General features: G+C 44.6%; 1 protein-coding gene across 8 annotated transcripts in view; it reads right to left on the reverse strand.

Moving 5' to 3' along the window:
- The window catches only part of LOC107267434, a 102,371-nt gene that overhangs the window by 27,129 nt on the left and 69,917 nt on the right, over window positions 1-5,325 (reverse strand). Inside the window, exon 1 of one of the 8 annotated variants that reach the window (XM_025084650.1) lies at window positions 2,773-2,792. The exons of the other annotated variants lie outside the window; for them this stretch is intronic. The gene's annotated coding sequence lies outside the window, so the exon portion shown is untranslated. Of the gene's footprint in view, window positions 1-2,772; window positions 2,793-5,325 lie in introns of those variants that run through there. 8 annotated transcript variants of the gene reach the window in all.

Here is a 5,325-nt window from a genome sequence, read left to right on the forward strand (position 1 = left end):
GTAGGTCAACGATAACGCGAGTGTCCTCGGCGTCACGAGGGGCAGGAGGTCATCTACTGCCGAGAAAGTGCAGGCTGCAGGAGCGATAACGGAAGGCAGAGGGTAGTGCCGCGATTACGTGTACCAGTAACAGGACCGGCAGTGCTGACGCTCTCACTAGCTCCCTAGCTCACTAGCTCACTAGCATCGCTAGGGGTAGCTCGGCGCTTGGGGTAGGGGTTGCAGGTGGACGCGGCCCGTTCACATCTACATATTGTATGCCGTCTGCTCGAGTTTACCGCACTGAATTACCTAGCTGCGCTGCGCTACGCTACCTTCCTAGGGAAGGTGGAGCGGGAAGCGTACGTAGAGAAAGCTCAGGAGGGAAGTGTGAGGAGGAGGAGGAGGAGGAGGAGGGGCGGTGGAGAGTGAAGCGGCTGGGAGGGAGAGCGGTAGGTATAGGCCGTTTCAACCGCATTGCAGAATTACCCAGCCAGGTTCCTGCCCAGAGAGCATAAAACAACCACTGCGAGGCCCGCTCGACTAAATTTATGATGAGCTTATACCGAAATAGAAATAGAAGTGGACCTGCAAATGGAAGTGGAAGTTGAATTCCGTCCAGGTGTACCAGGTGCTCGTAGCACAAGTTGAATTTTCGTGCCATCTCGACATTCGTCATCGACGAACCGTGGGACTTTTAGAGGAAGAAGAAATGAAGGCCCTTTAAAACCCAAAACCCTTCCTTTCAAATAATACGGACCAGTAGGTCCTTTTCCAGCCATTTGCCAACCCTTAGACTTGCCCACCTGTATAAATCTATAAACCCGAACGTCAATCCTTTGAAACCCGCAATGGCCTCCCAGTGCGAAAGAAGAGCTCCGACGAGCAAGGACCTTCGAGATATCTCATCTGTTTGAGCTGAGTTGCGTCTTGACCGCAGTCGCTCCTCAAGGACGATTCACTCTCCCACTGAACTAGCTGGGGTTGCTGTAGCTGATGCTCATGGACCTCCAGCTAAACCCGAATCAGGTCGGGCAGTAACGAGGTGGAGAATTCGATCCGGTGACAGTCGCTACTCCAGGACCTCGTCCTGCTCCACCGTAATCTACTTCTGATCAGTAGGTGTGTATCCCCGGCGCATGCGATCCCTCCGCACGCCACGTCAACCAACCTTCCCTCCGTACACGGATTCTGTGCTCCAGAGACCATCCCGAGGGCTGATAGATATCCAAAGAGCCACCGATCGATCTCCACTCGTTAGGCTGAGTTTGAAAAATGACTGGAGTAATTATGACGGCAAGGTCGACCTTTTGAGCGCGCTCGAGCGACAAATCTGTGCCGACCTGGCGACTGACGATAAAGTGTCCCCGGTGCACGTGTCGCCATTCTGCTCCGTTGACTTTTCAGGGCAAAAATTAAGGTTGCATCATTGAGAATAGACGAGAATGAGGAACCATGTCCCAGCATCCTCGTCATTATCTCTTGGATCTCGACACTATTGGCTGCCGGTTTCTGAAGAAATGATCGAACGGGTAGAGCGGGCTCTCGTGTGCGACGGTTTTCTATCGTTTCTTGAATCACGTTGGAAATCGTACGATGCTCAGTGACCTCTTGAGGCGGGTCACCAGATGCGCCGATGCATCTATGGAGTACATACAATACATAGGATGGAGACAGAACGCTTTCAGATGGGAAACTGGTAAACTGGCGAACAGGTGGATAAGCCATTATCGCAAAGCAAACATAGGCAGCAACGATTCGAGTGGCTGGCGTGGAAACTGGTGGCTTGGTTTTTTTTTTTTTTTTTTTTTTTTTTTTTTTTTTTTTTTTTTTTTTTTTTTTTTAAAAAAAAAAAAATTTTTTTTTTTTTTTTTTTTTTTTTTTTTTTTTTTTTTTTTTTTTTTTTTTTTTTTTTTTTTTTTTTTTTTTTTTTTTTTTTTTTTTTTTTTTTTTTTTTTTTTTTTTTTTTTTTGAAAGAAAGTCAAAGACAGCTAAAACAGTGAAGTCTAAAGGAATTGAGGCGATACGAAGACAAAGCTCCCGTAAAGTAGCAAGATTCAAAGGAGCGAAGAAAAGCACAAACAGGAAAACGGAGAACGAAAGGAAGGGGGGAATAGGTTACTTTTTCCCGTATTATCAAGGGAGAGAATTGACCTAGATCGATCCAGAATGTCGATGCATTGAACAAAAAGGCCACATTAATTCATAACGATTCACTTTTGAATGCTTCTGCTGCCCTGAGTGATAAACATTCATTTGTTTGAAAAAATGAGTAATATTTTTTTTTCACGGAAAACTCGCACCCCTTATTCAATTCCCCTATCGTTTTTGCATGCATTCGCTACCCCGCCTCTCTTGAATAGCAATACTCAGGAAGGGTGGATTACCTCCCTTAGCCTTCACAACCGCCATCTACTTGGCCCTCCTCCACTCTACTGACTTCCTTTTTCGCGTCTCAATACCCCCTGGTGCTCTACGTTTACGCATACTTCAGAATTTCGAGGTTAACACAGAATCCCTAACAAGAACTACGAACAACCCCATCATAAAATCTCTGACGTCACTCCCATCCCTTAAAAACGACAGGCAATTTCTCTTTGAATATTATGCAACTTTTAAAAGTGCATATTATAATGTCCTCGTAAATAGGAAAAATAATAGATATTTGAAGCTCAGCGATTGATTAATTAAAGTAACAGTTTAGCATAGCGTAAATCTGTACGTTTTCAATAGTTTAAATTGTTCGCACGAATCTATATATTGTACGGTTCAAGTAACCTAATCTAAACTAACCTAACGTAACTGCTCCTGGAAGCCTGGAAGCCTGGAAGCCGTACGTGCTATCGGAATTCTGTGTTGCAGCTGGTGCAGACGAGCAGACAGGATAGAATGGCCAGCTGCTTACATGGGAAAGCAAGATAACTGGGAGTGACTGGTTGCGCGAGGTTACTCTGCGTTCTACCTTTACACTTGACGCTCTATACATGTATGTCCCGTATGTAGCCTTTATGGCGTCTATGGCCTCTATGGCCTCTATGGCCTCTATGGCCTCTATGGCCTCTATGACGTCTACGGCCTGTAAGGCCCAAATACAGAGGACGGTCTATAGTTCGCAGTTCACTCTACACGCTCACGTTGTCCCACTGTTTAAAAGAGGTTATAGGTCTGTGAGATTTCAGAAGCCATTCGGGTCCCCTATTCTCCCTCAATCTGAAATCGCACCCATTAGCCGACCGATACCGTAGACACTCTTGTCTCCACCCTGTCGAATATGTCGAACATTTAAATATAATCGTAATGGCGGCGTAAATAAACTGTCAAGTTTACTCAGACAATTGTGAGGCAGAACAAATGAATAATGTGTCAGGCTCAGAATTAGGAGCTCCAGGAACTCTCTTAGGAAGCATTTACACGGAATGTGCTGACGCGGCGGCGGGAATAAAAGGATCGAGGGGCATGATATGCATGTATGAATGTAGGAGCTAAGTTAAAGGATTCGTATAGATATGTGAAAAGGAGAAAAATAAAAGAGGAATGGAATGAGGTCAAGGGTGGGGGCAGATCGATCGATTCCCACAGGTTCCGCACAGTTGGAATTTCGGAGAGACGTTTGCCCTGTAATTATAGAGGAGCAGGCAGTGGGAGTTAGCTCCTCGAATATTGAGGGACGATCCTAGAGACAGAAACCAGGATTGTTACAAATGTTTCGGAACAGAATTTTAGAAATAATTTTATTTCGGGTAAAACGAAAAATAATAATGGGCTGCAAGGCTGATGATGATTGTTAAGTTCAATTTTTAAATTCTAAATAAGGGATTCAATACAAATTTCTGTGATTTAGTAGTAGTTAGCATCGGATCCGTGGTAAATAATTTCTGCAGTTTGCAACACTAATCATCCAGTGTTTCAACAGGAAGGACCCTCGGGTCCCTCAGGCTGCATTTTCGGCGGCGGGAGGCCGTTCGCGCCCTCGCGCTGTGGAACATTAAATTCGACACTGAGATACGTTAAGAGCATTCATTTCGTTAGTAACTTCGTTCATTTACGGGAAACAAAATGTCGTAGTTTATCAAATAAGTATAGTATGTACTGTGTACGGTAACCTACCTACGTCGGACTGGTCTCTGTGGAAGAGTTCATCCAAACGAAACAATACGCATGTATCTTTGGAGCCTGCAACGACTGCGTAACGTATTCCCCGTCTTTATAATGTATTTAGTATGTAAGGCTGAGGCGGTGCCAATTCGATATCAAGCCAGCAGCACCACAAGTTTTTTCTTTTTTTTTTTTTTCTCTAAATATGAAGATCATTAAATTCAACAATAAAGCATCAAATTCGCCTAAAGCGAGTCTTCAATTATGATGTAAGTCTTTTTTTTCGATTTTCCTTTGTGACGATCCAAGCCCGAACGAGGTTGGATACCGCCGTATCTAGAGGCTCTGGAAAAACCTTTGATTAGGAGCACCGCCGAGGGCATGAGCAATCTCCGCGACTCGTTTTTTATGCCCCAGGACTTTATTATGTCTTAACGAGGTCAGTGACCTCGCCACAGGTCATGCCTAGTGCGTTCGTAGCCAATTCTCTTCTACAATCCTCCACTCTAAAAAAAAATATCAGTGTTCCCCCTTTATCTCCTATCTTAAGTTCCCGGTTTAGACGACATTTTTTTTAAATTTCTGGTCATTGATCAAACTTCTGAATGATCTTTACTGAATATCATCTCGCGGTGTGTCTTTTACGAGAATTCATTTCAGGTGCATTTGTGATCTAATGGAAATCTGTAGTTAGTTTCCCCCCACAACTACAGTCATTGCGTGTCAAGAACGCAAAGCGTCGCCATCAACAGTTCACCAGGAACAGAACAGTTCAATCGAAATAAATCCACATTTATCTGTATAAATGGATACTTGTTTTTCCAGGAGAGAATCCTGGTCCAGGGGTGGCTGTACGAGCAGGCGCCATTGTCAGCGGCGACATTAACGAATGGTTTCCTGTACAGTAGCTAGAAAAATGTATTCTCGATTTTTCATAAAGAGCACATTTTTCGCTACGTTACGTCGTATGAGTCTATTTTAGATCGACGCCACAGCATCCCTCTTGCTCAAAGCAGCGCGCACTGTCTCCCTCTCTCTCCTCTCTCCTCTCTTCAACAGAGATTATCGTCTCTGGAATTGCTACAGGGAATTGGCACAGCATGCTGTGTATCTGGATACACACGTGCATGCGTGAACACATGAGGCAAGGTGCATTCACACGTGATTACACGTGCCGCGAGCATTTGCGTTCAAATTAGAACGCAAATGCACAAACACGCATGCACACTCGATATCAATATAACGGGGGGG

Source organism: Cephus cinctus, unplaced genomic scaffold (genome assembly GCF_000341935.2).
Source record: "Cephus cinctus unplaced genomic scaffold, Ccin1 Ccin1_scaffold0401, whole genome shotgun sequence".
NCBI classification, from domain to species: Eukaryota; Metazoa; Arthropoda; class Insecta; order Hymenoptera; family Cephidae; genus Cephus; species Cephus cinctus.